Source organism: Amblyomma maculatum, chromosome 1, assembly GCF_055883805.1.
Source record: "Amblyomma maculatum isolate TAMU_Amacu chromosome 1, ASM5588380v1, whole genome shotgun sequence".
NCBI lineage: Eukaryota > Metazoa > Arthropoda > Arachnida > Ixodida > Ixodidae > Amblyomma > Amblyomma maculatum.
This window is the reverse complement of record NC_139344.1, coordinates 77,950,463-77,960,674: the sequence shown is the minus strand read 5'-3', so window position 1 is coordinate 77,960,674 and position 10,212 is coordinate 77,950,463. Positions and strand designations below refer to the sequence as shown.

General features: G+C 45.1%; 1 pseudogene; it reads left to right on the top strand.

The window, feature by feature from the left end:
* The first annotated feature begins 2,941 nt into the window (after positions 1–2,941).
* On the top strand, positions 2,942–5,615 carry LOC146202860 (uncharacterized; annotated as a pseudogene).
* Positions 5,616–10,212: the final 4,597 nt, after the last annotated feature.

The window sequence follows — 10,212 nt, the reverse complement described above, 5'->3', positions numbered from 1 at the left end:
TAATTGCCTCATAAGCAACCAAAACGGATGTCATGCAGTGTTCTCCTTATAATGTATTTTTTTCGGTTACGCCCAGCCTAAGTAGGCACTCACCGATGCGAACCTGCGGTTGTCCTTGCTACCTGCAACGTTTTTCTGGTGCTATATGTGCAGAGATGTTTGTTTACTGCTTGTTGTCCTCCTCGTTTTCCTTTTTTTTTCGCGAGTAAAGTTTTGTCTTGAAAATTAAACAGGCTTGCACGGGTTCGACCGAATCATTTCCAATCCGGGCCGGTCATCAGCTGCTGATAACGGACCGTGTTCAGGTCCTAATTGTAGTGGCGACGAGTAGGGCTGGGCCCAGTCTCAAATAAAGACATGTTAAGACCTCTAACAGGGAGTATAAAGTTAGAATTTGCAGCTTTTCTGGAATATAAAGCCTGTGTTGCTCCCGTTTAAATGTTCTAGTTCAGGGACTGTTCTATTTCGACAGCATTTACTTAACATCTTCTTGCTAGACTCCATGTTCTTTTCATTTTTGGCTCACAGGAGGCGTGGGCCCGAGACGCTGTAAAGACATTCGTAATTTTCTAAACGGGTTGGCAGCTTTAGAAGCTGAAAGTGGTAGCAGTGTACACTGCTCATTTATTTTTTTTATTTTTTCTCTTTTTAAAAATAAAGATCAACATTTGAGATGGCATAGTCTTTTACATGGCGCCAAAGTGATTGCCGCACCAGCACCTGTCTTGCGCACTGTTAGAGCGTTCGCCAGGTCCGAACAAGAGATATACCTTAAAGAAAGCTTCGAGGGTTAGCACTACGCAAGCCCTCGAAAGCGCAGGTTTGTACCGTCTTTGCCAAAAGTAACCAGGCTGCATGTTTTACTTCTCACTTGTATTATAAAGCCGATGAGGGTTCCCACTTTATCACAACTAGTTAAGAAGTGAGGACAGGTGCTCACCTTTACATTTCAGAGATTTAGAGCTTCAGAAGTAGTATGAATCCGCAACCACAGGGCTGAAAAGCAAATCCTGCAGCCTGGTTACTTTTGGCAAAGACGGTACCTTTTAACGTCTCCGTCACAGATGGGCTCCATGTCAGAGGCTTGCAATTAAATTAAATACAATGACACAACCCACAGCGTATCCTTTCATTGTTGGAAGACTGCAATTATGGCAGCACTAATTCTTGAACATCTGCTTTTGCTCAGCCATTCAGTGGAAGAGAAGAGGCCTCCTTGCTCCCACGGCTTCTTCGCGTTGCTTGTGATGGATGATTGTATCATTCGATGGTAACCGAGTAGTCCGGAACGGGACGAATCGCGGGAAGAACGGGGGGATGGGGTAGAGGAGCGTTCGCATGAAGGATAGAAAGGGCAGGACCCTCCCCCTTCCCGATCTCTTTGATTTACGCTAATGGTACCAGCCCGTGCATCATGCATATCATCTGTGCAGTATTGTATGTAACTGGCTGTCCATCTTCAGGGATGTGCGCTGTGCTTGACTGGATCGTACTCAGGGAGAAGCTGCACCTGAAAAGCTTTAAGGACGATGTGCATAGTGAGTAAAGACGCCCTGGCACTCTGGGCCCTGGGAAAAGGCCCACCCAGACACTGATCGTAGTGAACGCTTAATTATCATCATTTTGCGCTTAAAACCTTTTCATCATGCAAATAAGGTTTCGTAAAAGTGCCATTTAGCCTGCTTGTTTTCCTTTTTCCAATTTCGAATCTTCAGTCTTTTCTCAACTAAGACTACCAAATGGAGCCCGAGTTCAAGCTAGCCTGAGCACCATGAGAACGGGTAAAATTATGTAATCCTCATCGGATAATGGTTTGGTCAGGGGTGATGTCCTCTTAGCTCAGCACGTCCTTCGCCGCGCTCGGTTCAGAGATGCTAAATAACATTTCGTAGGGCCATTCTGCGGGTGACACGAGTGCCAGTTTTTTTAAACGAAGAGGCAAGCTGATGAGAAGGCAAGATGTCGTAAGGCACTGTGTACGCACAAAAACAACGAAGAAAATAACAGCAGGACAAGCACTTACAACTAAATCTTTATTTGCGCGCACACGCACGCACACAGACAAACTGCAGAAACATGCAAATGAACAAACAGAATATATGTTTAAGGTAAACATCTGCTCACTGGAGCTGCCGAGGGTCCAATGATGCAATGCTCGCCAGTCTCTCGAATACGAAATGCTTCTTCGAAGTGCCTGTTTAGTTGATAACGGCGTGATAAGGGCGCACTGTTAACACAGCCCGGGCTTCGGCAGCATGGACAAGAATGATTAGTCGGAGGGATCTACAAAGGTACGGAGCGGGATCAATCAAAGCCACCTAGACTAGAAAAGGCCTGCGCGCTCCTCCTCTCCACAAGGGCCTACGTCACACTAGTGGCCCGACCGCGAGCGATGCTGAAAGTTCGGTGCAGTGCACGGGGAGAAGAAATGCAGGTGCATCGCACCTGCAGGAGGCAATGCAGGTGGATCTTTCCACTCTGTCTCCCTGTGGTTAGGTTATACACATTGAACATGCTGGTATTTCTCTTTTCTGACTTGGTTTTCGAACTGCAAGACATCGATCTGTTTCCTCTTGGCTTGTGCTCGCGTTTAAATCATGATGTGGTGCTGAAGCAAAAGCAAGTTTGTTTTACAACCGCCGAAACATGGGCCGATGATGCGTGCCTGGGTGCCGCGGAAATTATGACGGGGGCCCAAAAGTCAGATTGTTTAGTTTTCCGAAGGATGAAGCTCAAAGAAAAGCTTGGATGAGAGCAGTTCCTCGCAAAGATTTTACGCCGACCATTCATTCCAAGGTAAGTAACTGAATTTTAACCCCTGAAATTTTATAGCCTTAGCATATCTACCATAAAATCCAACACAAAACTAAAACCTGTAAATTTAAACGTTGTTAAATAGTGTTTTCGAGATAATTGGATGGTTTTGTAATTAAGCTTCCTTATGCAGGTGTGCGAGGTCCATTTCCAGGAGCAAGACTTTGTCACCAAGCTCTCATACCATGACAAACAAACGGGCAGAACCATAGAGCTAAAACGTGATCGAGTTCAACTTCAAAAGGAAGCAGTGCCTTCGCTATTCCCCAATTGTCCTGCGTACCTTTCTTCTGCACCTTCGTGTCGAGAGTCCCCAGCAAGAAAGAGAGCACGTCGGGAAAATGATGCCATTCAAGAAGCCATAAAAAATTCTATCAGGGCAAGCGAGGAAGAAAAACTCAAAAATTCAGTGTCTTCGTTTGAAGAATTGCAAAGCAAGTTGAAGAACATTTGCGACTCGGAGTTTTGGACAGTGACTACGAATGAAAAGTCCATTATGTTTCTTTGTATCGAAAGGGAGCCGTCTCCATATGTGAAATGTTCCGTCACAGTCCTCCCGGATCTGTCAATATCTGTCACTATAGGCATGGTGAAGCTGCACTCGCTAGCATGTGGCAGTGCAATTCCGGACAAGGTTTGCGATGTTCCAGCCTTATCTGCACTGCTTGGCAATCTTGAGAGTCAGCTGCGTAAAAATGCCGAAAACTCGGGCGGAGAGAAACGGGACATTTTGTCGTTTTTGAAATTTCTGATATCCGAATTTATTCACGAAACTGAAGAAGGAACAGAAGACATTGCTCTCTTGAAATTTATTAATGAACAAATCAGCCTTTTCCTTTCAAATAAGCGTGCGTACAGTTCTGGGATTCTAGTTTTTTCCAGCCTTCTTCACTCCATTTCTCCCCATGCCTATCACTTCGCAAGATCTGCATCCAGTTTAATTTTGCCGCACCCATCAACTCTACGCCGTGTCTGTTCTAAATATCAAGGTGACCCCAGTCAGGAACAGCACCAAGCAAATTTCCTTGCTTACATTCGGGAACGAGCGAAACTGTTGCAGCCCCACGAAAAAACTGTAATACTAATGATTGATGAGATACATCTTAAACCATTCTTTGACTTCAAGGCAGGAACAATAATTGGAGCATCAGCCCATTCTTCCGAGCCTGCAACAACCGCCCATGACTTCATGACGCAGTCATTGCTTTCCTCAAACAAGGATGTTATACATATTCTACCTGTTTGTAAGATGAATGCTGAAACCCTGCACCAGTACACGAAGAAGATAGTAGTTGGCATTGAAGAAATGGGGATAAAAGTAGTAGCTGTCATAACTGACAACAATTCTCTGAACAGGAAAATGATGTCATTATTTTCGGAAAAGCAGCAATTGAGCATTGTGTACCCTCACCCTGTAGACAGTCAACAACCGCTATTTTACATCGTGGATCCGGTGCACTTATTGAAGTGCATTAGAAATAATTGGATCAATCAAAAAAACTCTGGAACCTGTTTCTACTTCCCGGAAATTGATTTGTCAGGGGGTATGCCTGACGGTCCCCCTAGAATGAAAGCGGCATCATTCGAAGCTATTAGGAAACTGTATACTTCGAAAAAAAACAGCACTTGTGAAAGCTGCCTACGGGCTCAACGCAAAAGCTGTAAATCCTACAGTTATGGAGCGCCAGAACGTGAAACTGGTACTAAATGTAATTAACTCCTTCGTCTCTAATGCTCTCCGAACTCGTGGATCAGCGTTGCAGGTCCCGCTTGCAGATTCAACCGCCATGTTTATAGACATCGCGCTGACATGGTGGAAAATAGTAAACGTAAAAACCCCTAACAAGGGCCGAAGAGCCAAGGACAGCCTGCAAGCCCCAATACAATCCATCACTGATCACCAGCTGACTTTTCTCAGCAGAATTGTAGACTGGCTTGACGCCTGGCACTCAGTTAACATGTCCAGTGGCACTCTCACCAGGGAAACACACACTGCATTGCGGCTGACCTGCTATTCTCTCGTCGAAGTGTCACGTTATTGGTTGGAAGAGCTGGGGTTTAAATACGTCTTGCTTGGGAAATTTCAAACAGACGCACTGGAAGACCGTTTCGGTAGTTATAGGAGGTTATCTGGCAGGAACTACCATATTTCTGTGCGTCAATTATATGAGTCGGAAAAAAAGTTGAGGCTACAGAAGCTCCTGACATTGCCTGTGGAAGAGACTTCAGGCGCCAAGGAGGACGACGAAGCAATTGTAGACACAGATAACAATCTTTCTGTTATAATTACAGAGGACGACATAACTGCGTCAAAGAGTGACATGGATGTGATAGCCTACATAGCTGGCTATTGCGCACATGCTGCCCTAAAGAACATTTCTTGTTCCTCGTGTGCCAGCGCAGTTGTTGTTGAGGACAGAGTCCTGGAAACTGAAGACATGAACATGATTCTACACCTTTCCAGAGGTGGCCTCAAGTTTCCGCAGCCATGTGTTGTCAATATGGTTCTTGTCTGCAAGCTCGTTGTTGAAAAGCTTTCAACAGGGAATAATGAAGAGAGATTTTTATTGAGCCGCAGTCAACAAGCCATTGTAGCGTCATTAGTAGCTTCCCACGTGCAAGAAGACTTTCCGGCCAACGAGTGCGAAAATGGGCATTCACCAAAATTACTTCTGCAGCTTATGATAAAAGCAGCAGCGAACACTGTGCTTAATAATTTGTGCAAGTTGAGGAATGATGCTATTCAAGATAGCAGTCAGAAGAAGGCAGCTGCCAGAAAGCTGAAAAAATTAAAGAACTGAAATATTTTAGTGCAAAGAACCGGTAGCAATAAAATGTTTAAAAAGTCTCACGTTATTGTTTTGCATGACTTCTTTCATTTGGTTATTTCTATGCTTAACATGCCATCCGTTTTGAAAATGACAAAAAAAATACGCCCTTTTAAAAAGCAGTATGTATGAGATGTAGTTAGATACCGCATGAAAAAAAAATGTGAATTATAAATTAACATGGTAGATATACGGTGAACTTATACCTGCAGTTAAAGAGCTCTCCCTTAGTCGCCATGTCATGTTTATTGGCCTATTTCAACAGCCCCTGCGCCTCGAATAGTAAAAAAATGCGCTGAAAACAGCCGGCGAAACCCCGCAGCCGCGAGTGGAGGCAAGCGGCGGCCGGACAACTAGCGTGACGTCACGGACCGAGCGGAGAGGCCTTGAGTAGTCTAGGTGGCTTTGGATCAATGCGCCCTCTTTGGGGGAGCATTTCCTGTGCACGCCATTTTCTTATTCGGTCCTTTTGTAATACAAAATGAGTTTAGGAGCTGTTTCGCAAAGTTTCTCGTCAGAACGTTTCGAAAAGAAATTGTAAAAGACGTCAGTGCTGTCAGCTGAGGAAATGCACACACTTGTTTCGTTATTGGTATCTCCGTGAAGCTGTCTTGTCGCTCATAAGCATATAATTCTCAAGTCGCTAATTATGGTTGCAGCTGTGCCTCGGCTAGCCAATTATACGACGTGCGGACAATAGCGAAAATGCGCGTTTCGAGCCTCATTACACATTCTTCGATTCGTCAGTATCATTACAGATGACTACCATCGTAGCTGGTGGTCCGCCTGAAAGGAAGTAATTTTGCGACAGAGTCAGTATAGAGCGCACTGTATATTATAAGTTTCGTGCTCGTAGTTTTATATACACGCTCCTTTGGCCCACAGTGTGTGTTCAGAAAAGCCCGTTTATGCCGAGTCGAGGCTACGACCTCCGTCACTATGGACAAGAGGAAGTGGTGACCGGCTCGCACGGCCCACGGTGCGTCGTTAAGGCCCCAATATAGTCCGAAGTTTTCGACGCGACTAGCAGAGCCGCGACGTCGGCTACGGCACGTCGGCTACGACGGGCGAGTCAAAAAACTACCGCATCTAGAGCCCGGCGCGGCTGGCGTGCACGGTGCCGCGGCGGACTGTAGAGGCGGCAGTTTTTCGACGCGCCCGGTGCACGGTGCCGCGGCGCGCATGCGCACAAGACGTCTTCAAGGGCTGGTACGTTTTAGGTGTGCATTATCGAGCAGACGACAGGGCACTTGCAAGGAGGAACTGGCTGCCTATCCAGACACTAATTACTGTTGTGATCAAGGCAATGATGCGATGTGTTTACTGCGAATGTTCAAGATGTAGCGAATGTTCAAATGGCACAAATCATTTACAGCCAGCCTTGTAGCCGTCCAGCCCAGCAACTGCGTGAGCCCGCGTCGACGATGGCGACGGACGGAACGATTATTGCGTACGTGCGTGTTTTACTGAAAACTATAATCATAATTTAAATGTCTGTACGATTACAGCAGAGTTAGAGATTGCACAGTAATGAGGACCACTTTTTCGGTCGGCCGCAGTTCTTGTAGAATTCCATCAATTTCGTGAATTCCCTGGTTGTTGAGTCGCTGACATTCATCATCGCCATCATCATCAGCCTGATCATACTCACTTGCAGGGCGAAGGCTTCTCCCATATTTCTCCACTTAACCCGGTTCTGTACTGGCTGCATTCACTTCACTCCTGCGAACTTAAACTCATCCACCCACCTAACTTTTTGCCGCCCCCTGCTACGCTTTCTTCCCTTTGAATCCAGTTTGTCACCCTAAGCGAGCATCGGTTATCCTCTCTTCACATTACATGTTCTGCCCATGCCCATTTCTTCTTCTTAATTTCCACTAGGATGTCGGTAACTTAAGTTATTTCTCTGACCCACTCTGCTCGCTTCCTATATCCTAATGTTACCCCTACCATTTTTTGTTCCATAGCCCTCTGGGTTCTCCTCAACTTAAGTAGAACTCTCTTCGTTAGCCTCCACGTTTCAGCCCCATAGGTGAGTACAGGTAAGATGCACCTGTTGTATACTTTCCTCTTGAGCGATACCGGTAAGCTGCTAGTCATAATCTGCGAGTGCTTGCCAAATGCGCTCCATCCCAATCTTATTCTTCTTGTTATTTCCTTTTCATGGCCCGAATCTGCGGTTAGTACACGTCCTAAGTAGACATATTCACCTACTACTTCCAGTGCTTCGCTACCTAACGTAAACTACTGTTCGTTCCCGAGGCTGTTGAACATTACCTTAGTCTTCTGCATATTGATTTTCAAGCCTACCTTTCTACTTTTCCTGTCTAGGTCACCAATCATTATTTGCAGTTCATCTCCTGAGTTACTTAGCAAGGCAAGGTCATCAGCAAATCGCAGATTACTGAAGTATTTTCAATCTACCCTTATCCCTAAATGCTCCCATTCCAAGTCTATGAATACTTTCTCTAAGCAAGCTGTGAATAGTACTGGGGAGCTCGTGTCTCCTTGCCTAACCGCATTCTTTTTGGGAATTTTGCTACTTTTTTTTATGACCTATGGTTTCTGTGCAGCCACTATATATATCTTCCAGCACTTTCACGTACGGCTCGTCTACCTCCTGATTTCGCAATGCCTGCATCACCGCCGAAGTTTCAACTGAGTCAAAGGCTTTTTCGTAATCAATGAATGCTATGTATAAGGGCTGGTTATATTCCGAGCATTTTTCTATCACCTGATTGATGGTATGGATATGATCAATAGTAAAGTATCCTTCCCGAAAGTCTGCTTGATCATTTGCTTGATTGCAGTCTAAGGATGTCCGGACTCTATTAGCGATTGCCTTAGTAAATACCGTATACGTAACAGACACTAAGCTGATTGGTTTGTAACTTATAAGATCCTTAGCGTCCCCTTTCTTATAAATGAGGATAACATTTGAGTTCTTCCATTGTTCCTGTTCCGTCGATGACACCAGGCACTGCGTACACAGGGTGGCCAGTTTTTCTTTTTTTCTTTCACGATACCTCCCCGTCCTCCAACAAATCTATAGTTATCTGATCCTCTCGATCTGCTTTCCCTTTTTTCATAGTTTCTATTGCTCTCTTATCCTCCTCCTTCGTCACTGGTGGAACGGCTGACAGTTTTTCCCTACCGCCAATCTCATTACGTTCCTGACTGCTTTGGCTACTGTAGAGATCAGTATAGAACTCCTCGGCTGCTTTGCCTATCTTGTCTATATTCGTGATGACATTGCCCGCCTTGTCCCTTAGCGCATACATCTGAGTTTTGCCTATGCCTAGTTTCTTTTTCACCGTTTTATGGCTTCCCCCGTTTTTTACAGCATGCTCAATTTTATCCATGTCATACTTCCTTATATCGGCCACTTTGCGCTTATTGATTAGCTTTGATATCTCTGCAAATTATATCTGGTCTGTTGGTTTGGAAGCTTTCATACTCTGGCGTTTCTTAATCAAATCTTTCGTCTCCTTAGACAGCTTACCGGTATTCTCTCTAACTATCCTGCTGCCTACTGCTACAGCGCACTCAGTAATCATATCTCTGAAATTATTGTTTATTTCTTGTAGGGTAATGTCGTCATCCTCGGTTATAGCTGAATATCTATTCTGTCCGCTCCAAGGGAAGGAAGGTTTCCAAGAGAAGGAAACCTTAACAGGGGGCGGCAGAAAGTTCGGTGGGCGGATGAGGTTAAGAAGTTCGCAGGGGTCAAGTGGGTGCAGCTAGCACAGAACCGGGTTAATTGAAGAAATATGGAAGAGGCAGAGGCCTTCGCCCTGCAGTGGGTATAGTCAGGCTGATGATGATGATCTATTCTGCAGCGAGATCCTGAACTCTTCTGCCCTCCTCCTCACCACTAATTCGTTGATTGTTCTCTTTCTTACTAATCTGTTGCGTTCCTTCTTCAGATTCAGGCTAATTCGGGACCTCACCATCCTGTGCTCACTGCATCGCACTTTCCCGATTACCTCTACATCTTGCACAATGGCGGGGGTTTAACACAGTATGAAGTCAATTTCATTATTAGTCTCCCCGTCAGGACTTTTCCATGTCCATTTCTGGTTCTACCGTTTGCTGAAGAAGGTATTTATGATTTTTAACTTATTACGCTCTGCAAACTCAACTAGTAACTTAGTAACTTTCCTCTGCTGTTCCTAGAACCAATGCCATAATCACTTACTGACTGGTCTCCTGCCTGCTTTTCCTCTACCTTGGCATTAGTGCAGTATACTGCGTCTTTACTTTTCGCATTGCCAATTCTACATCTTCGTAGAAGCTTTCAACTGCCTGGTCATCATAACTAAATGTAGGTGCATATGCCTGTACAACCTTCCGTTTACACCGCTTATTAGGCCTAATTACGATGCCTGCCACTTTCTATTACTATGGAATTCATCTATATTACCCGCCATATGCTTACTGACAAGGAAACCTACTCTATAGTTCTCGCCTCTCCGGTAAACCTCGATAACACATTGCATGCCCATCCTTCAGTACAGTATACGCCTCATTCGGCCTCCTAACCTCACTAAGCCCTATGATATCCCATTTC